This window comes from Leopardus geoffroyi, chromosome D2, assembly GCF_018350155.1.
Source record: "Leopardus geoffroyi isolate Oge1 chromosome D2, O.geoffroyi_Oge1_pat1.0, whole genome shotgun sequence".
Taxonomy (NCBI): Eukaryota; Metazoa; Chordata; class Mammalia; order Carnivora; family Felidae; genus Leopardus; species Leopardus geoffroyi.
The window spans coordinates 12,942,167-12,964,872 of NC_059334.1; the positions used below are offsets into that span (position 1 = coordinate 12,942,167).

The following is a 22,706-nucleotide window of genomic DNA, read 5'->3' on the forward strand; positions in this document are numbered from 1 at the left end:
ATTCTGTGTCTCCCTCTCTCTCTGCCCCTCCCCCGTTCATGCTCTGTCTCTCTCTGTCCCAAAAATAAATAAACGTTGAAAAAAAAATTAAAAAAAAAATAAATAAATAAGGCTGCAGACATCACGATAAACACAGGTCACAGTTGGAGAGGGATATCTTTAAGGTATCAGAATACTTTGGGACTTTTTTTGTGTTTCACAATGTGAAACAAGCTAACAAACCTTTCAAAGTTAAGAAGAATTTTCCTGGAGCCTTGATTATCTGTAGCATTCAGACGGCTTTCGTGTTGGAACGATAAAGAACTTTCTTTCAGGCCCTTTGGCCCTTAGAGCTCCATTGGGTGTGTGTCCCGGAGTTACACTAGGCCTGATGCAAGGATGGAAAATACAGGCATCTACACTCATTTCACTCTGAGTGGCTGGGAGAGTCACATGACCCAACAGTAATAGACATTACAGGGTGGAAATGCAATCACTCTTCATTGAAAAGATGTTTATCAAGGGCCTAACACATACATGGCACGTAACATATCACATCTTCTATGATGCACATCTTCTATGATGACTATATAAACATACATATATTGCACACACACACACACACACACACACACCCCATCAGCAGTCTGGCCTGTAGTTAAAAGAATGGAACTGGAAGTAAAACAGGCCTGAATTCAAGTGCTGGTGTCACCATTTAAAAGCAGTGCTAGCCCAGGATCTGGCTTAAATGCTCAAAAAAAGGGAGTGATTTACCATCTTTATAGATACATACACATGAGTTTGGTAATAACAGTATTAACTCAGAAATCCATAATACATATGAGATTTAAAAGATGACACCATTTAACAATATTTGTTCTTCCTATCCAGGAGCATGGAATCTTTTTCCATTTGTTTGTGTCTTCTTCAATGTCTTTCATAAGCTTTCTATAGTTTTCAGTGTATAGATTTTTCACCTCTTCGGTCAGATTTATTCCTAGGTATTTTATGGTTTTTTGGTGTAATTGTAAATGGGATCAACTCCTTGATCTCTCTTTCTGTTGTTTCATTGTTGGTGAATAGGAATGCAACCGATTTCTGTGCATTGATTTTATATCCTGAAACTTAGCAATCTAGATATTCAATGCAATCCCTATCAAAATAACCAGCATTTTTCACAGAGCTAGAACAAATAATCCAAAAATTTTTATGGAACCAGAAAAGACCCCGAATAAGCCAAAGCAATCTTGAAAAAGAAAACCAAAGCAGGAGGCATCACAATCCCAGACTTCAAGCTCTACTACAAAGCTGTAATCATCAAGACAGTTTGGTACGGGCACAAGAACAGACACTCAGATCAACGGAACAGAACAGAGAACCCAGAAATGGACCCACAAATGTATGCCCAACTAATCTTTGACAAAGCAGGAAAGAATATCCAGTGGAATAAAGACAGTCTCTTCAGCAAGTGGTGCTGGGAAAACTGGACAGCAACGTGCAGAAAAATGAACCTGGACCACTTTCTTACACCATACACAAAAATAAACTCAAAATGGATGGAAGACCTAAATGTAAGACAGGAAGCCATCAAAATCCTAGAAGAGAAAGCAGGCAAAACCTCCTTTGATCTTGGCCACAGTGCCTTCTTACTCAACACGTCTCCGGAGGCAAGGGAAACAAAAGCAAAAACGAACTACTGGGACCTCATCAAAATACAAATCTTCTTCACAGCGAAGGAAACAATCAGCAAAACTAAAAGGCAGCCAACAGAATGGGAGAAGATATTTGCAAACGACATATCAGATAAAGGGTTAGTATCCAAAATCTATCAAGAACTTATCAAACTCAACACCCAAAAAACAAATAATCCAGTGAAGAAATGGGTAAAAGACATGAATAGACACTTCTCCTAAGAAGACATCCAGATGGCCAACCGACACATGAAAAAATACTCAACATCACTCATCATCGGGGAAATACAAATCAAAACTGCAATGAGATACCACCTTACACCTGTCAGAATGGCCAACATGAACAACTCAGGCAACAACGGATGTTGGCGAGGATGCGGAGAAAGGGGATCTCTTTTGCATTGTTGGTGGGAATGCAAGCTGGTGAAGCTACTCTGGAAAACAGTATGGAGGTTCCTCGAAAAACCAAAAATAGAACTACCCTATGACCCAGCAATTGCACTGCTAGGTATTTATCCAAGGGATACAGGTGTGCTGTTTCGAAGGGACACAGGCATCCCCATGTTTATAGCAGCTCTATCAGCAATAGCCAAAGTATGGAAAGAGCCCAAATGTCCTTCGATGGATGAATGGATATAGATGGATATAGATGTGGTATATATATATATATATATATATATATATATATATATATATATATACATACACACACACACACACAATGGAGTATTACTCAGCAATCAAAGAATGAGATCTTGCCATTTGCAACTACGTGGACGGAACTAGAGGGTATTATGCTAAGTGAAATTAGTCAGAGAAAGACAACTATCATATGACTTCACTCATATGAGGACTTTAAGATACTAAACAGATGAATATAAGGGAAGGGAAGCAAAAATCATATAAAAACAGAGAAGGGGACAAAACATAAGAGACCTAAACATGGAGAACAAACAGAAGGTTACTGGAGGGGTTGTGGGAGGGGGGATGGGCTAAATGGATAAGGGGCATTAAGGCCTCTACTCCTGAAATCATTGTTGCACTAGATGCTAACTAATTTGGATGTAGATTTAAAAAAATACAAAAATACGAAAATAAAAGATGACAGCATTTAAAAAATGTTTATTTATTTATTTTGAGAGAGAGAGAGAGAGTATGGGAGCATGAGTAGGGGAGGGGCAGAGGGAGAGGGAGGGAGAGAATCCCAAGCAAGCTCCAAGATGTCAGCACAGTGCCCCATACAGTTGATCATGAATCATGAGACTGTGACCTGAGCCAAAATCAGTGCTTCACTGACTGAGCCATCCAGGCACCCGAAATGACAGCAGTTTCTAATAAAAACTTTAAACAAGAAATGATAGCAGATTTAAAAAGGAGAGAGACAGATGTCAGCACAAAGGAAGGGCAGAAATCTACACCACCAATTTGGTGAAAGTTTGCAACCAGAGGGTTAGTGGCAGTGGCTGGACGCAGCACTCTCATTCTCAGGTTGAGCTCCAAAGACTGCAGAATTCTCGAACCAAGAGTAATGACGATCCTCACGGGGACAAACTTAGGCCCTCCCCCTCTGCAGGACAATCAGGGCGCTGTGACTCATTGGAGTCACCACGAAATCACTAACTGGAAATCCTTGCTGCAGCTATACTGCAAAGGAATTGGACTTGATTTGCCAGATTCCCCATGTGATGCAAGGGTGGCCACCTGCCAAAGAGCCAGAGGGAGAGAGGGCCACTCGCCTTCCTGGCAACACAGAGATTGCCTAGCTCCATCACCCAAGGCAAGAGCGGCGTAGGGCAAACAGGCAGCCATTCCCAATGACGATTCGGCTTTGATCAGAGTAGCTATAGTGCCAGAGTGTTCGGTGCATTGCCTGTTTCGGCAGCTCATCCATTCTTCCGTGGGAAGGTTGTGTTCTGAGGTTCTTGTGGTACGTGAAGTTATTGCCTTCACCATCTGCTCCTGTATCTTCCTCCCGGTGACATCAGACAGTGCGGCAGGGTTTGCCTTCGCCGTCTATCAGGCTGTTTGACTCAACTGTGCGCATTCTTATAATGCCAGGAGAATGATCCTCCCCTAAGTCAGCTGAACGGAAGCCAGAAGTTCACGGCAAACAAGCGACTCAGCTCGCCTAACAGCATGGAGGAGACCAGTTTCACTGCAGCTAACAGAGTAGATGGTTGCTAATTAGCCTGCAGTGTGACTACCAAAGGGAAGAGTTCCCTGCTCCCCCGAAGAAGGGAATCACTGTGCAGGTAGGTTAACACGTTTCTGAGGCTTCCCAGGGCCAGCTAAGAGTGTGAGCTGCTTTGGTGGGCCGGCTGGGCACAGGCGGAGAACTTTAGAGCCACTGGGGAAAGTGATTAGCAGATGGCTGCTGGCAGTGCTTGTGCTCTCAGGAGCTGGTTCCTACGGGCTGCTTGCTCAGAGAGGCTGGAGACTGTGCGGAAAGGAAGGCCAGTGAAGATACTCCTCTGCGGTGGGGTGAGCCAAAGACCCTCACTAGAAAGACTGCAGCTCTGATTCTTGGAGGCCGGCAAACTGAGATTGTTTGGGGCATGGAGTAGTTGCAAAGACTCCTTTAAGAAATGGGTGCTGGTGGATTTTCAGGTGCGTCAAATGCAGCATTCCCTGAGTGCACTCATTGTCTCCCTCACTGCTGTGCAACCTTCAGCCTCTATCGTATTCCTAATCTATGCTAGGGAGATTTCAAGTCCCTCCCTGCCCCACCCCCCACCCCATCTTGGAGGCCAGAGACTGGTCTGTGAGGAAGAAGGAGCGCGCACAGAGCTGAGGATCAGAGTGGGGTATCACGAAGGGACAAGTAAGAAATCCCACGGCTGGAGTGTGGGGGGAGGGGAAGGCTGGATGGGACTCGAAGGAAAGCCAAAAGGAGCCCAGTGCCCACCCAACTGGGAGGGGGCTGAGGACAGTGTGGAAGTCCGGATTGTAGAGATTGGGAGGTAAGAACAAGCCCCGGTTACCATCACGATTGGCAGGGTCTTGAGCAACTGTTCTGGGCCAGGGGACCTGGAGTGCGTGTGGGTGGGTCAGCCTGACTGGGGGTATGGATGAAGCCATGCGTGGAGCCTGGGAGCTACCCTCCACTCCATAAGCCTCCTCTCTCCCCACCTCTCTGTGGTTCCCATGTCCTCTCCAAATGCCCCTCCCCCCCCCCCACATCCTCCCAGCTGAGCCCTCCTGATCTCTCCCTTGGGCTCTCGGAAGTTTCCCCACCAGAGTCCCTGCTTCTAATCTCTTCCCCCTCCAATCCATTCCTCACACTACTGCCAAACATTATCTTTCTACAATGTAAGCTCGGTCATGTCTGCAAGCTTAAACAGAGGAGTCCAGTGGTTTCCCACTGCCTGCAGAATAAAGCCCAAACATCTTGCAGGGCACGCAGGAGTGTTTAATATTTGCCCCCACACTCTGCCATCGAGGCTTCATCTGCTGTAACTTACCTGCAAGTACCCAGCACCTGGATTATTTGCTGTTCCTTGAATATGACCTTGTAATGGCTTTATTACTTCCTGGCGTTATTCCCTCAGCCCGGAGTACATTTTTCTTCTGTCCTACCTAGCGCACCTCTCCTCCAAGACAAAGCCATGTGCTCTGAGAAGCCGTTTCCATCCCTCTCCCTCCAGATCAGGGTTAATTGTTCTGTCTCCCGGGTATGTGCGCATGTGTGCGAGTGTGAGATAAACTACATATAACACAAAATTTACCATTTTTACCATTTTAAGGGTAGAGTTCTGTGGCATTAAGTACATTCACATGGTTGTGCAGCCGTCATCCCATCCATCTCCCGAAATTTTTGTCATCCCCAACTAAAACTCTGTCCCCATGAAACACCGACTCTCCGTTATCCCCTCAGCCTCTGGCAGGGGGAACTCTGCTTTCCGTCTCTATGAACTTAACTATACTAGGTGTCTCGTAGAAGTGGAATCATACAAAATATTTCCCTTTATGACTGGCTTATTTCACTTGGCAAGATGTCCTCAAGGTTCATCCATGTCGTAGCCTGGGTCAGAACTTCCTTTTTAAGGCTGCATACTATTCCATTGTGTGGATACACTACATTTTGCTTATCCCTTCATTCATCCAGGATACTTGGGTTGCTCTGCTTATCAATTACTATGACTATTGCCGGTATGAACATCAGTGTAACAAATATCTATTCGAGTCCCTGCTTTCAGTTCTCGGAATATACACCTAGAGGTGGAATTGCTGGAACATATGATGATTCTAACACGTATTCTTTCTTCCAAAGAAAGAATTCTTTCTTCCAAGTCTTACAAAGGTCATTGTGCGTGGCAGGTGTTCACCTTCAATATGGCCGCGTAGCCACATATACATTCCCTTGGAGTAATGTTAGCTGATTAAAGCACAGCAAAGGCACCGAAAAGAATATTTGACTCTGCCCTGCAGTAAAATGTTTCCCACGTAGAGAAGTTACAAACCCCTTGAAATGTGAAAGTGCTAATAACATGTGAACTCTAAAATTAGACTCTGGCGAGCTGCTTCTAAGAAAATGCTTTCAAGAAATCCAGTTAGTATGTTTCGTCGTTATTACTTGGTTGTGACCTGCTTGGGAATTTAGAGGCCAGAATCCTGTGTTCCAGCCCTGCCCCGCCCCCTTCGGTGAGTGACTAGTTCTTTAGGCTCTAATTTTACCATCAGTAGAATAGCAAATGTCCCTGCCCATTCATGAGAAAAGAGCAATTCAAATGAAAGTGTGCTGGTAACCTCAAAACAAACCAACAAACCAACAAAGATCATCTGAATTATCATAGCCATTGGCACCCCATGCATCCTGGGGCATTTTTAGCAGGCCTAAATGGTCAGTTGGATTCATATTCGTCTCTCAAAGGAAGCTACGTGGAATCCTTTAAAGGGTAGAGCACAGCGAGATGTGATCATTCCTACTCAGATTAAAAAAAGAATCTTTGAGTAGAAAGCAGAATTACAGGGACGTTTGAGGGGTATCTGATAGGAAAGTGGCTGGCGGGATTTTAAAATGAGACAGTTGAAGAGAAAATTTTTTGTGTCATTACAGAATAGGCACCGATAAAGAAAGCCCTGAGCCAAGATGATAAAAAATTCTTTAAAAAATACTCTCGGTAAAATTAGATGGGAAGGCCTATATAGCGTGTGTGCGTTCCATCGGGGCAGAATTGGCAGGAGTATTTATGAAAACCGGCAGGTAGAATACTTTACCCTACTTTACATAGCTATTTCTGGCCTGTAATCGTTGCCAAAGACATGTTTAGAGCCACTGTTGAGATGCGGGTGCCAAATGATGACACGTCGACTGCGTCATAAATCAACACAGTTCTTGCCTTCAAAGAGCTGGCCACTAAAGTTACTTTCAGATCTTACCAACTATATTCCTCTCTTCCGTGTTTTCAGAAAGACTTCTCCGGGAGGGAAGGGACCATAAGGCAAGACTCCTGATTGTTTTTCCCACGTAGACGGAAAAATGAACATTGAGTGGGATGCAGTCTCCTTCCTCCGTTCCTCCTACTTCATTCCCTGGAATTGAAGCCGTGGCCGGTTCAAAGATTACCTGTTTGGAACGATTACAGGATTCGGGTGATGCAATCAATCACTTGTGTATACAAGATAGAAGGCACACTGCTGTGTGATTTAACTCATAGCAGTTAAATCAAAGGGGAAAAACTGAGATGGTAGTTCTTCTGAAGCATTTCTGCTGACAATTAAGATCCCTTTTAAGGGCTTTCAGTTTATGGGTCTGTATTTCTCTATTCTAGAGAGCTCAGAAAGGCCCTGGAAAATAGAAAGGAATTTAGTATGAAATAAGGGTCGCATTTCTAATTAGAGGGGAAAGGATGAGGGCAATGCCTGGTGTTGAAACAAGAAACCATCAGGGCGCCTGGGTGGCTCAGTCGGTTAAGCGTCTGCCTTTGGCTCTGGTTATGATCTTGTGGTTTGTGAGTTTGAGCCCTGCATCGGGCCCTCTGCTATCAGGGTAGAGCCCACTTTGGATCCTCTGTCCCCCTCTTCCTTTGCCCCTCGCCCGTGCTCTCTCTCCCTCTCAAAAATAATAAGTGAACTTAAAGAAAATAAAACAAGAGACCATCCATTCGGAGGCAAATGTTTTGTTCCCGTTCTCGTTCCCTTTAAATGGCGTCTTTTGCACTAATTCTCAGGCACCTGGTTAGGGAGCCTGTAACCAGAGGCCTCGCACATAGGGTGACTTTCAGCGGCACTTGAGGTGAATGTCGCTGGCACACAAGCATTTCCCACCCCCTTGGCGAAACCAGTCCCCGGGGGCCAAGGATTCTTCTTATTGTCAAAGACATCTCTATTGTACCTGACCGGAATTTATCAGATTTCAGGAAATCCCCACATACCCGCAAGGGCGTTCTCCCCAGTAGCGAATGTTCTCTTTGTCTTTGTGGAGAGACAGCCGAGGTGGGTGGGATAGCTGCTCACCCGGTGGCTGCATCCGTGTGTGAAGAACTCAGGCCACTAGATTGGCTAAGCTGGGCATGATAGATGGCAGGTGCAGGGCTCAAAACCAGGTTTCCAACCATGAGCGGAGGTACACCTGCCAGTAAGGACGCTGTGGTCTGTATCCCATCAGGAAACCCTTGCTCTGCATTAGACCCAATTATCAGTCAGCAGCGGAGTTCCAGAAATGGTACTATAAGCTGGGCAGGAAACCAGTCAGGAGAGGTTATCCTAAGGGGTGAGCGACCCTAAGATGATGCTTTATGCTACACTTCCTGGTCATCTGTTATTCTGATTTGGTTGACCTTGCATTCTTGGCTGCTGCTTTTAATGTCTGGAGAAGAAACCCGTACTGCATGAACAACAATAACAGAAGCAGGGCTGTGATCCCGATTTTTATTGTTGATTCCTGGTGCCTGGTTCTTTGAGAGAGTGTGTCTGATGTTGGAGGAGGGGGGGTAAGATGGAAAGGGGGGAATCTTTCAGAAATCACAGAATCCAGGAGAATCTGAGTCGAGTAGCAGCTTGCACAGTGGCCACATTGGGGCAGAGTCACTTGCCATAAAGTCACTTACCCCTCGCCCGGGGAGGCAATGCGTTTTGGTGAGACCCTCTCCTGACTAGGAATCCTCATCTAGCCGAAGGCTGAGTTTTCCTGCTCCTGGGGTGTTGCCTTGGGGGTTTTCCGACTAAACTATTCTACCATGCCAACACATGTGAAGTGATGCGATGATATTTTTTAAATTATGGATAAAAATCCAGAAGCTTGGGTCATTCAATGGGCCCAGATATTTTTAAGTACTTGCTTATTTAAGGTCTTTTGCAGTTCACAAAGATGCTTTAATATGTTTTACCTGACAAACGGTTTTCTCAGATTCCTAGACTCTAGAAATACCTTGCCTGCATTTTCTATTTCAGGGCTTGATTTTCCAACATAATGTCTGCAGTTTTCCCCCCAATGTTATTGTGTGTTTTGGACCCCTCTTCTGTATCAGATGTTATACTTCCAAACAGATCATACACTTTCTTTTCTTTTTAAAAAAATTTTTTAAAAATGCTTATTTATTTTTGAGAGAGAGAGAGAGAGAGAGAGCACAAATGGGGGGAGGGGAGAGCAGGGAGAGAGGGAGACACAGAATCCGAAAAAGGCTCCAGGCTCTGAGCTGTCAGCACAGAGACCAACGTGGGGCTCGAACCCACCAACCGTGAGATCATGACCGGAGCTGAAGTCGGACGCTCAATAGACTGAGCCACCCGGGCGCCCCCCATACGTTTCCTTTTCAATAATATGGCACACGTGGGCTGCATCTATATTGCTGAGTGAAACCGCTTTCTCAGAACTTTGCTTTTGGAATAGTTGCGTTAAAAACACAAAACCTGACCACAAGTTAAGGGTTTCTGAAATGGATTCTACATTCCCACGGGGCCCTACGGTCCCCGCATGGCTCTGATGTCAGCCCAAGCTGGTCAGGGAGAAGGGTTTTTGCTTCCCTTCAAGACGCCAGGCAAACGTTTGATGAAGTGGTCTCACTATGCCCCCGCTGACACACAAAGATGCTTTAATATGTCTTACCTGACAAACGGTTTTCAGGCCCCGGCAGGCCCCACCGCATGACGCAAATATTCATGGGGCCACTCTGTTTTCTCTGATGCGTCTATGTGGTTGCATGGATACGAAAATAGTGCTGCCCAGGACCAGGGATTCTATGCCAACAGGCTCTTCCAGTTTTAATCGCAGGTGCCTTTAAAACATCTTTGAAATTTCAGGACTATAGAAATGTCGAGGATGCCGGTGGGGAACAAATTCGAATATCAGACACCATGCTGTACCTATCATCATCCCTTCCCTTCTGCAACCCGGGTTTTGTTATTAGAGGAGCTTGTGTGCCAACTCACCCAGAATACCCTTCCCTCACTCAAGCAAATCTATTCCTGGAGGGTCCCACCGGGACCCCCACATCTGCCACTGTCTGAATCCCGTAGGTAAACATAGCTTAGGCTTAAGGTCAGTCCACCCTCCATTGACATTCAGTTCTGATTCCAAATATGTGATAGTGCTACACCTCTCGGGTTGGTTTACATGATGAACGGGGGAAATGAGCATGTAACTTTTACAAATGTGATTTCTCTTTGTGTAAAACAGACCTCTACTGACAAACGAGTCCACATCAGAATGCACACAGATATAAAATACTCTGCGACTCCAGGCACGAATATCAGGATTTGAATTCAATCTCTATAAAAGAAAATCAGGATTTGGCACGAAATCAGGATTTGAATTCAATCTCTATAAAAGACACATAACTGGGGCACCTGGGTGACTCTGTCGCTTAGGAGTCTGACTTCAGCTCAGGCCATGATCTCCCGGTTTGTGGGTTTAAGCCCCTCGTCAGGTTTTGTGCTGACATCTCAGAGCCTGGAGCTTGCTTTGGATTCTATGTCTCCCTCTCTCCCTGCTTTTCTCACTCTCTCTCTCAAAAATAAATATTAAAAAAATTTTTAAAAAAGACACATAACTTCTCACAACTGTTGACCATGTGACTTGACTATAGATCACAGCAAATTTTCCCAGCTACTTGTATTCTTCTGTATCTTTCCCTTATTTATTCAAAAATGTTATTGAGCAGCTTCTATCTGCTCACAGTGAACACAAAAAGGTAGAATGCAGTCGTCACAACGTAATAAATTCAAAGTATATTTGAAAAGACAAACGGATAACAAAAATAACAATAGTTAAGGGGAGGTAGAGAAGTTAAGGAAAACTACCTGAGATTGGTCTGGCTTGTCTGTCACACTCTTGCGTTACACTTCCCTTTTCGGCAGATAAAAGAGAAAAAATATATACTTTAATTTATATCTTAATTTATAATTACCAAGTGCCTCTTGTACATTCAGTGCAGCCTTATGTTAGCATAGGACGAAGACTCATTTAGATATCAAAGCAGTCGGGTGGGGCATGGCTCCTTCCATCTGCATGACGTAGCAACACCCTGGCTTAGGGTAAGCCTTTCTCCTTTGGTGTCTGGTCCTCATTAAAGCAGACTCTTCACCAGCCACCATGGAGAGTCGGCACGACCTGTTATTATCGTTATGATAACATCCCACTAACTGCCACACATTAGGCCCAAGATATTTATTTGCCCCACAAGAGTTTAACCCATGTTTTGAGGTTCTGCAAGAAGTGATTGAGCATTGTAGGCAATAGGGAACATGGCTTAGTTTAAAATGACCAGGGTGAGGGGCGCCTGGGTGACTCAGTCGGTTAAGTGCCTGACTTCGGCTCAGGTCTCACAGTTCGTGGGTTCGAGCCCCACGTTGGGCTCTGTGCTGACAGCTCAGAGCCTGGCACCTGCTTCAGATTCTGTATCTCTCTCTCTCTCTGCACCCTCCCTCCCCACTCCCCCATTCACGCTCTGTCTCTGTCTCTGAAAAACAAACATTTTTAAAAAGTAAATTAAAAAAAAAAAATAAAATGACCAGGATGAAATATGGAGCAGTTATCTATCTGGGTATAGTTGGTGCAGAGGGAAAATATTAATCATCACCCACCCTCCTGCCTGCCCTGCTAACATCACCCTCACCCTCTGTGAAATATGGTCTTTACTCTTCCTACTTTGGAAAGGATCTTCCAGCCAACATGATCTCTCCCACCAGTTTTTATATAATGCTTTTCCCTCTCCTAGAATGGTGCTTCTTAAGCTTTAATGTGTGTATAGATCATCTGAGGATCTTGCTGAAATGCCAAGTATGACTCAGTAAGTCTGGGGTTGCGGCCTGAGATTCCGGATCTCTCACAGGTAACGCTGGTGCTGCTGGACTGAGAAGGAACATGGCCTTAGAGCGCCCCACCTAGCCCCACCTGGCCCAGCCGTCAGTGGCTTCTGGACACATGCATTCCGTAGACTGCTACAATAATAATAGTAACAACGGCAACCACATCAATGAAAAGAACAAAGCAACAAACCCTTTCAGGGACTAGTTTGCCAACTTTCTATTGCCAATTTGTCAAGAAAGGACATTGAACATATGCGTGGCTCATATTGCCATATCCTGAAGGAAGGCTATTTAAATTCTACTCTGTCTTTGTCTCTCTCTCAGATATAAAACAAAACACACACACAAAAATGTTTTTAAAAGGGGCGCCTGAGTGGTTCAGTTGGTTAAGTGTCCAACTTCAGCTCAGGTTGGGATCTCACCGCTCGTGAGATGGAGCCTCACGGCGGGCTCTGTGCTGACAGCTCAGAGCCCGGAGCCTGCTTTCCATTCTGTCTCCGTCTCTCTCTGCCCCTCCCCTGCTTGTGCTCTGTCTCTCTCTGTCTCTTTCAAATCTAAAATAAAACACACACAAAACATTTAAATTCTATAAAAAGGAGGAAGGCCATAGCTTCAGAATAGAAGACAGTCTTCAGAATTGAAGAAGTTTAACTTTATGAAAAACTCGCTACCCTAGTCTCATTTTTAAAATTTGGTCCTAGACTGGGGGCACTAAAGGCATAATATAGGAAAAATTAGCCTGCCTGAAGTCCAAAAGGCTTTTCTGATCCCAGACGTGAGGTTGGATGTCCCTCCACAGTGCCCGAGAAATCTCAGTGCATAACGCTGTCCTAACCCTCATCACCCTCTACTGTTATTGCTTGTCTACCTGCCTGGAGTCCCCAACAGTCTAGGCCTTCCTCTACCTTTGTATCCCAAAACCTTGAACATTGCAAGTACATGGAAAATACCCAGTGACTGAATGAAAGCCTGAAATAATGGATCACTCTGACAATATTACTAGTGGATTCTGTCGTCTGGTTTTAGGTGGAGTAAGAGACATTTTTTGAAGTGGTCCAAAATCGTGGTGTACATGAAATTACAGAGAAAGTGTACATATTAAGAATCTTTTTTTTGAGTTGTTTTTTTTTTTTTTTTTTTTGAGTAGGTAGTGAAACACATATATATCTTTACCTGTTCCTTACCTTGAATCTGACCAGCCCTTTCCAACTCTTGCTTTGAACTGGTCAAGTGATATTCTGCTCTGTGAACCTGTGGATAACTTGAACTATCTCTGTTTTTCTGGTCTTCTAAATGAGATGCTGTGAGATTTAGAGGGTTCTTGTGATTTTAAATTTGCTACGATCCCTTGGTTTTATAAACAGGAATGGCTAGCAAATACGCATTTCTTATTAACGTTTCTTAATAGCCTATTGTGTAGGACAGACTGGGTTGACTCTTCCAAAAGAAACAGCTCAGGCAGGTTACAACTCAATGCTCATCATAAACTTGTTGAGCACAGGTACATGTTGGGAATTAAGACAGACAAATATCAACTATTAAAATAAGAAATGGTAAGTAAATCACTTGGATAAGAATTATGCTCAATAGTGGACTCAAATTCCTCATTTTTCAATGATGGTGACAACTTTATGGCTGTGTGTGTGTGTGTGTGTGTGTGTGTATCTGTGGACAAATACATCACTTACTAGTGAGTATTTCTGGGAGGAGATCACAGAAGACTTTCATTTTCTATATTGTATATTTGTCCTAACATTTGAATTTATTACTATACAAATGTTTTCTGTTTTAAGCAGAAAGACAATTCAGATTTTAAAAAGAAAAAAAATGCTTTTATAAGAATTAATGACACTGCTGCCTACAAATATCTACACATGAAAGTGGGACATTAAGAAACTCAGCATGAAGTTTCCACAACAAAGAAGAGAGACTTGGGTTGTTTTAACACTTTTAACTGGCTGAAAAGAGCACCTCTTAGGATATTTTTGATGTTTACAAATCTTGTAATGACATAAGTTTTTAAAGTAAAACACACATACTTTGAGGGTTTTAAAATGTTATCAGTGACTTAGAGAAAATTACATTAAGAATGTTATTAAAACTTAATTTGATAATTTTTGCAAAAAGAAAGAGTGAATATTGTTAAACAACTTAATAGAGACATAAGTTAAGAATTGACTTCTTTGGAGCCCTGGCTGGCTCAGTCAGTAGACTGTGCAACTCTTGATCTCGGGGTTGTGGGTTTGAGCCCCACGTTGGGTGTAGAGATTATTTAAAAATAAAATCTTAAAAAAATTGACTTCTTCAATAAAGTTTTAGGGTGCCTACTAAAAAGAGCATTTTTTAAAGATTCAAATACATCCTAATAACCTAAAGCACTCCAAAACTAAATTTATATATAATTTTTTAATATAGCCATTGTTCCATCTGTAGTCAAATGTGGAAATCTGCATAATTTTGACCATGTTACTCTTACAGAAATGAAAGCCCCACAATTGCTTTATCACTTCTTCACAAATCTAGTTCTGCTCCAGTACAGTGCAGTGGGCATTAAAGTTTCAAACTTCCGCTAAAATTATAATGAGCTATTTGGACATTTATTTGAATGTAAACAGCCTTGTCTTCATTACATTGTTCATTCAATAATATTTGCTGAATGCTTACTATGTGCCAGGTAGTGTTCTGGCACTCCAGGTACATCATAAACAGAACAAAGGGTGCTGCCTTCATGAAGTCTATATGCGGGAGACAATAAAGATAAGCGTAATAGATGTGTAAGTTATGTAGTATGCTCTTATTGAAATTATTTTGGGGGGTGTAGTATTCTGCTAGGGCTGCTGTAACAAAATACTACAGACCTGGTGGCTTAAACAACAGAAATATTCTCTCACATTCTGGAGGCTGGAAGTCCAGGATCAAAGTGCCAGCAGGGTTGATCTCTTCCCCTGGTTTGCAGATAGCTGCCTTCTTATCATATCCTCACATGGCCTTTCCTGTGTGTGTGTGTGTGTGTGTGTGTGTGTGTGTGTGTGTTTGCATGCGCATGCACACAAAGCTCTGGCGTCTCTTCCCCTTATTATAAGGATACCAGTCCTATTGGATGATGGCCCCACCCTTGTGACCTTATTTAACCCTAACTACCTCTTTAAAGGCTCTTCCTCTAAACATCTAAACAGAGTCACATTGTGGCTTATGACTTTAACGTATGCATTGGGGAGGGGCGGGGGTGGGACCCAACAATTTCAAACACTCAGGTGAGGGACCCAGGACAGAGACTCCTCTTGTCAAGGTTTCAGGACAATGTTGAGATAGACTTCACTGAGAAGGTGAAATCTGAGCAAAGATATAGGAGGTAAGAGAGTTATATCTGTGGCTGTCGGGAGAAAAAAGCATTTCAATTTGAGGGAACAGCCAGTGCACAGACCTTAAGGCAGGAATATGTCTGGAAGGTTCCATAAACAGTAGGTCTTCAGGGACGGAAGAGCAGGAAGAGAAGAGAATGTGGGGATCTGGGTGGTGTAGAGCTCTGTGGGCCACTGTAAGGGATTTGGGGTTCGCACGGGTGAAATGGGGAGCCACTGCAGGGTTTTTAGCACAGGTGTGACATGGTCTGATTTGTAGATATCCATGAAGCTGTCAGTTAAATGTTCAGCTCTTGATTTCACCTCAGGTCATGATCTCAAGGTTCGTGGGATCAAGTCCCGCATCAGGCTCTGCACTGACAGCGTGGAGCCTGCTCGGATTCTCTATCTCCCTCACTTTCTGCCACTCCCCTGCTCGTGCACGTGTGCACACATGCACGCTCTCTCTCTCTGTCAAAATAAACATGTTTTAAAAAGAATACAGTATGTAATAAATTTACAAAATATGTGTTCCTTAACTGTTTATGTTTTCAGTAAGGCTTTCGGTCAACAGTAAGCTATTAATAGTTAAGTTTTGAGGAAGCCAAAAGTTGTATGTGGATTTTCGTCTACGCAGGTGTCAACACCCCCAACCCCTGCGTTGTTCAAGGGTCAACTGTACGTTAACTGCATCTTTTAAAACCTTGATTTTACAATCTAATTTTAGAGTCAAATTATCTAGACTTCCCACTTACAAAGTTTTCCAACATGTGATACACATTCATAAGTAAGGCTTCCTTCTATGTATTTATTAATTTTTCTTTTATCTTTCTTCTATGAATGTACTTGATTACACATTTTTTGTGTTCATTTGAAATCTTTTGAACTAAGTTTATCTAATTATGTATGCTTAATATCTAGATTCTAAGATACTTTTAATTTTTTTAAGTTTATTTATTTTTGAGAGAGACAGAGACAGCGTGAATAGGGGAGGATCAGAGTCAGAGAGAGAGGAGACTGACAATCCCAATAACCTGGGACTTGAACTCACAAAACCATAATATGACCAGAACTGAAACCACGAGTCAGATGCTTAACCCACTGAGCCATCCAGGCATCCTTAGGTTCTTAGATACTTTTGAACAAAGTTAGTACACAGATACACAGAGAAAAGAGTAGACACAAATGACATTACCTTGTGCCTTTTACAAATAAATAATACTTTGAGGGCCAACTGGGCACCATTGTAACACAAAGTGTTTCGTTCTGTTTGGCTTTAATAAAATCATGATCGCTTATTATCTTACATTCAAGAGAAACAGAAACTGGATTGTTACTTATTATTTCTATGACTTCTTTGTCCATTAAAAAAAAAAAGAGGTGTTTTTAAGATGAGCGGGTAAAAGTAGATGTGAAAATAAGAGTGGGTTCACTGTTAGGTAAAACTGTGAAACAGGTCAAGTTTGGCTTCCTCTTCCTCTTTTAGTTCAGGGAAACTCACCAAAGTATCTCCAGCACCTAGCACGGTACCTAGCACATAGTAGGTGCTCATTATTTGTTAAATGAGTGGTGATTTCACTAAGACATATCTTTCACTAATTTGTTAGGGACTTCGTATGTTGTCCATCCTTGGAGTATTCATTCTAAAAGATTGCCAGAGGAAGTGGGCAACCTCTGCCCAAAGGTACGGACTGTTAAAGGTTGAACTTCAGTGGGGAGATCTTTTAAAGTGCAGAATTTTCCCCAAGAGCTACTTCCAACCACATCACTGATCAACTATTTACTTCCCTAAGACATAACATCCTGAATATTTCCAGTTCTTGATTCCTGTGCAAAAATCACAGGAGTTGTTGATTCTAAAGCAATCACTGCCAATTTGTAGACTATTTGCTTGTAATTTGTATTATTAGGTAAGACTTGAATCCGGTTCACCATCTTCCCCCGTACCCCTAACATTCCGCCCAAAGGCTGTCACGGTGACTGGGTGATGAGCAGGGATGTCCTCTAAAACGCCAAACTGCTGGCGGCAGCAGCCTACCAGCCATGTGCTGGCCCAGGCACTCAGTGATACAGCCAAAACATGCTGTGTTAACCCTACAGCTCCCACCTGCTGGAGGCACTGCTATTTTAAGGTATAGAATGTAGACAGTACGCACACACTACACAAATGTGTTTGAAGAGAGCTAAATTGAAAAATACACATTTGTGCTGAATTACTTCAACAGTGGCTTCGTTTTTTGAAAGAAGCGTACCGTTACCTTTGCAAAATGGCTTTTTCCAGGCCCCAAAGGAAGGCTAGGCTTCTTCTCGGGTAACCTTTCCTCCCTCTCTCAACCCCTTCCCATATTTCTTCTTGCAGCCCCCATCCTCTGAACCCACACAAGAAGGACAGAACGAGTGTCTCTGTCAAATGGAGGAAGCGGACGCTGCGCAAGTGCTAGACGCTTTTCAAACGATCGTTGCTCTCCCCTGGGTCTGACAAAGCCAGCCTCGCGACGCACCAGCAGGGTGAGAACGGAGGCAAACCTCCCCAGCACTGGGAGAAACCCCAAGCCCCACCCCCCCGTCCCTCCCGCCCTGAGGCTCGGCCCGCCCTCCTCCCTTCCCTATTGGCTCGGTGGCTCCACGCGTCACGCCTGCGACGCCGACGGTGCCCTACCAGCGAGGGGCGGGGCTCGGGGCGCGCCAGGAGGGGCAAGCGCGCACGCGCAGGAGAGCGGGTCTGGGTCCGGACGGGGGAAGGGAGGGGGTGGTGTTCCCGGTTTCCTGGGTTACCTGAGGGGGCGGGGGTGGAGAGTTCGCGGCGGCGGCAGTGGCAGCGGCGGCGGCGGCTGCAGCGGCAGCGACAGCGACGACGACTCGGGATTCTCCCGGTGAGTGGAAGGGCGCCGCGGCGGCGGCTGCAGCCAGAGAGCAGGTAAAGGCGGCCGCTGGGCGCCGACGACGCCGGCAGAGGGCTTGGGGTCCCGGACACCATCCGTGGCCTGGAGGGAAGGCGGTTTGGGGTGGCGGCGGTCGCGGGGGTCTGGGGGTCGCCGCCACCCGGCTGAGGGCGCTGGGGACCCGGCCCGAAGCCCGTCCTCAGGCGTCCTCTCTGGCTCCGGGTCTCCGAGATGTCTCCCCCCCCCCGCGCCCGGGCAGCCTCTGACAGCAGCCGAGCGGCGGGCGGGAGCTCCTCCCGGCCCCCCTGGACCCTTGCAAGCGGCCACCCGCCACCAACTTTATTTCCCGGCGCACGGAGGGGCGGAGGTCGAGTAGGCTGGCGGCGATTTGCTGCTAGCTTGATTGTATTTATTGTCCTGTGCGGTGGCACTGCCTCCACCCCGACCGGGCCCAGAGTGGCAGGTCGGGGACGGGAGTTGACAGTTTCCGCGCCACCACCCTTGCAGTCGCTCCTTGAGCTCCTGTCCCGCGGTCCTCACCCATCTGTCATCTCCCCCGTGTGCCTTGGTCTGCTGCTTTTCTTATGCCTGTGACACCCTTTGCCGGGGCGAGAGACTCTCCAGAGGATCCTCTGAGACATCTGCTGTCTGTCTCCGGCATCATTGGAGCCTTGGCTGAGATGCCTCTTGGTCTCTGGCAGGATTAAACTGTTCGGGAAATAACCCAGGAAGACCCCGGCACCACAGCGTGGAGGTCAACGAGTTGTTTAGTAGTGGCGGGGATAAGGCCAGAGGCTTTAAGAACCTTCCCTCTAGCCTTAATTCTTATCGTGCGAAACAAAACAAAACAAAACATTCCCTAGATGCTCAACGGACCATACACACCCAGTGACAGCACTTGGCAGTTGATGAGGTTTGTTTTAAGCAGATAGAAAATTTTAAGGGAGTTGCATCTTGTGTTGAGTACGTGGGTGTTAATAGGGACCAACGTTTCCTTGAACATTGAATTCAACCCGCATTTTTCCTAGGGTTTGTTTAACAAATTGATAGGACAAACTGAATTGGGCTTTCCTTCCTGATGATTCTTGGCTGATCTGCTGTTACTTTAAACTTCCACACCCAGAAACCTTATGCTAATAAAGATGTTGACAATGAGCTTTCATTTTATAGATGTAGTTATTAATACGGGGTATCGGTTTTAAAGAGCTTTACAAGTAGTCAGCAACTTTTTTTTTTTAGTAACTCTTTGCTGTCCTTCATATTGTTACTGCCTAAAGATTGAGAATTTGGAGACAAGAATTAGGAGAAAATGAGTTACTATATAATTTAATTTACATGAAAGCAGTGTGTAAGCCATAAAATGATCTATAAATTTAGTATATATTTATTGAGCATGTACTGTGTGTCAGAGTTTTCTGAACACATAAATATCCCCTTCTTCATGGAGCTTACATTCTAGTGGGGGATCTCAGATAATAAAATATGTGCTATGTCATTCGGTGTCAAGGACTAGAGAGAAAAAGCAGGGAAGAGGGAGAGATCAGGAACTGGAAAAGGGTTTTAACTAGGGGTAGTCAGGGAAGACTGCCTAGAGAACGTGGCGTCTGAGCCCAAGACCAGAAAGGAGACGGTAATCCGTACCCCTCTCTAGGGGAAGCGTGTTCAAGTAGACGGAAAGGCACTTGCAAAAGCTTTGAGGCAGGCGTGTACTGGGCATGTTTGTGGACGGCTCAAAGTCAGATTTGGCTGTGGTGGAGTGAGCAAAGTAAGAGATCATCTCTAGTAAGAGATGAAATCAGGTGAGTGGGAATGGGAAATCAGATTGGGTGAGGTCTTGTAGGCCTTTGCACGGGCTTGGTCTTACACTCTGAGTGAGAAAAGGACTCATCCCTCTGAATAAAGAAGAGATATAATGAGACTTTTACAAGGGTCACTCTGGTGGCTGGATGAAGAATAGACTTTGGATGAAGGAGAGGGTAGAAGCAGAGATATCAGCTCAGGGACTCCTGCCATAATTCAGGCCATGGATGGTTATCATTTGGACCAGAGTAGAATCGGTGGGGTGGTTGATTTCTGGCGGAATTGAGGATAGACTCAACGGGAGACTTAAAGACAACGACAGTTTTTGTCCTAAGCGAGTGCAAAGATGCAGTAGACATGTACTGAGATGAGGTTTACGAGATGGGCAGTGGGTTAGGAGTTGGTTAGAAGACCACAAAATGAGACATCCAAGTAGAGATTATTGGTAGTAGATTCTGGTAACTTTGTGTTGAAGAGACTTTTCACATTATCTTGACTTTAACAGGGGTTTAGTATTTCACCCATGAACTGCCAACCTTTTTCAGACTCCTTTTCTTTGTAGCTCTTTTGGACCAACTTATTCATTCTTTTCACGAAATGTAGCTTTGCTTTTATTTGCTTGCACTCAGAGCATCTGTTTGTTAGTTTCATTTGTAGAGAAAGCCGTATAATCCAGAATTTCAGAGTACCTTTTTAGTTTGTTGCTGTGTTTAACTTGAACACCTCAAATGACTAAGCTTTTCCCAAATTATGTTTAGATGCCTGGCTTAAGTTCAAGAATTTTTTTAAGTCTCAGAAATCTTGTTATCAAACGTGGCTTCACTTGGCCATTTGTGAAATTACAATGGAAATGACCTGTATTTTTAATACTTTATTAATAAGTCAGTAATATACAGGGATTATCCTAATTCTTTTGTTTCATTAAAGATGGCTTGAAATAAATGGGCCATCACATGTTAAACGGAGATCTTTTCATCAAATTATGCAGTATTTGGAGCCATAGAATTTGGCCTGTAAAACTTGTATCAAAAATATATCAGGATTCTAGAGTTTAAGGTCTATGCCTTCCCTTAAGAACCAGGCTACAAGTACATGACTGTTCGGGTTACCTTTCCCTTTTTTCTAAGTTGTACCAAGACGTCTACTTCTTTTATTTGTATCATTCCTTCGAATAAAGTAATTTGGTACCCCCTCCTCCGAAAAAAGAACCCAGGCTATAAACTAATATATTTAAATGGATTTTCAACCTAAATATATTCTGAAAGTACATAAAAAGACGTCATATTAATAACTAACTATAAACAGTCCATGGGAACACCATATGTTCTTTGATACTGCTTTCTTTTGCTATTGTTTCTCACCGGTATTTGTCTTTCTTTCTCTTAATTCTTCTGGCCTTGATTTATAGTAAGTGAGAGAGACCTGATACATTTTGAAACTCTGAATGCTTTTCAGGTCTAATTGTGGGGAAGAAAAAAAAAAAAGAAAAATCTTTTTTAACAATATGAAAAAGTAGTGCTTAAAGTCTGATCATCTTAATAAATCAAGAAAGGACTCAAACGGTTTTCCTAAAGGCCCGTCATTGTTCCATTCAAATGTGATTCCTTGAAATTGAAACTCAAAATGTGTGAGAAAATAAGAGAACTTCTAGCCACTTTAAATGAGTGGAAGAAATGGATGAATGATAAGACTACTGTGCATACTTAGAAATGTTGATACAATTCATCTTTAAAAGGTAAAGAGGATAGAAGATTTTTGCCAGAAACCTGAAGAATCACATATTTCAAATTGAAAAATGAGGTAGGGGAAAGTGAAGCTTAGAAACTATACATTGAACATTTTGACACTAAATGATTCCTAGAAAAATTATAGACCAGATTGCCAAGCAGATGCTTTGTAATCTGTGATTAGAAAACACAGCACTGATTATTAAGACCCAGAGTTAGTTTTTTAAGAACAAGTCATATTAACCTCTTGCTCACTTTGTCAAAGATATGATAGTATTAAATAATCTTTTTAAGCACCTCACATCTTACAAATTGCGTTCCCATTTATTATTTTATTTAACTCTCACAACATCCCTGTCAAGTAGTGTCAGATGAAGAGTCCTCAATGGTAGGAGCCCTGGGAAGACACAAAGGGGACAGATGTGGGAGATGTTAGAAAGGACTTGCCTAGATACGGAGTACAAGAAAGGGAGGAATCAAAGTGGGCTCTGGGGATTCTAGACTGTCTGACTGGGTGGATGGTAATGCTGGTAATTGATCTTAATTTTGAAAATATAGGTGGTGGAACAGATTTGGAGATGCGAAATTCATCAGTTCACATCAGTTGGGTGAGACTAGTTGTTTTCTTTGTTGGAACAGAGTCAGGTATAATTAGAATTTTCAAAATATATAGGTCTGGAGCTCAGAAGAAAAGTCTAACCCAAATAAAAAAGGCTTCATTCATTCAGTAGACATATCCTTTCAAATACTTTTGGTAAGGAAGGGAGGACAGTGGGGAAGCTTGAGCTGGGAGACGGCATTGGGGAAGGTTTATTTTTCTTTAAAGATGAAAGAGCCAAGGAACTTTAGTGGACTGATAGAAAGGGTCCATTGAAGAGGAAAGAAAATTGAAGTCACAAAAATTGAAGTCACAAGAGAAAGAAGATAATCAGACATAACCTCAGCAGAAATGGAGGGGTTGGGAACAAGAGCACAGGTGAAAGGGCTACCCTGTAGAAGAGCAGTGATCTATCTTCCTAGTATTTAAAAAAAAAAAAA

At 43.7% G+C, this 22,706-nt stretch overlaps 1 protein-coding gene across 6 annotated transcripts in view; it reads left to right on the forward strand.

The window, feature by feature from the left end:
• The first annotated feature begins 3,457 nt into the window (after positions 1-3,457).
• The window catches only part of LYST (lysosomal trafficking regulator), a 192,683-nt gene continuing 173,434 nt past the window's right edge, over positions 3,458-22,706 (forward strand). The window contains exons 1-2 of one of the 6 annotated variants that reach the window (XM_045437279.1): positions 3,458-3,922; positions 17,619-17,767. The gene's annotated coding sequence lies outside the window, so the exon portion shown is untranslated. Of the gene's footprint in view, positions 3,923-17,618; positions 17,768-18,016; positions 18,177-22,706 lie in introns of those variants that run through there. The other 5 variants (XM_045437283.1, XM_045437278.1, XM_045437281.1 and 2 more) reach the window with 5 other exon arrangements.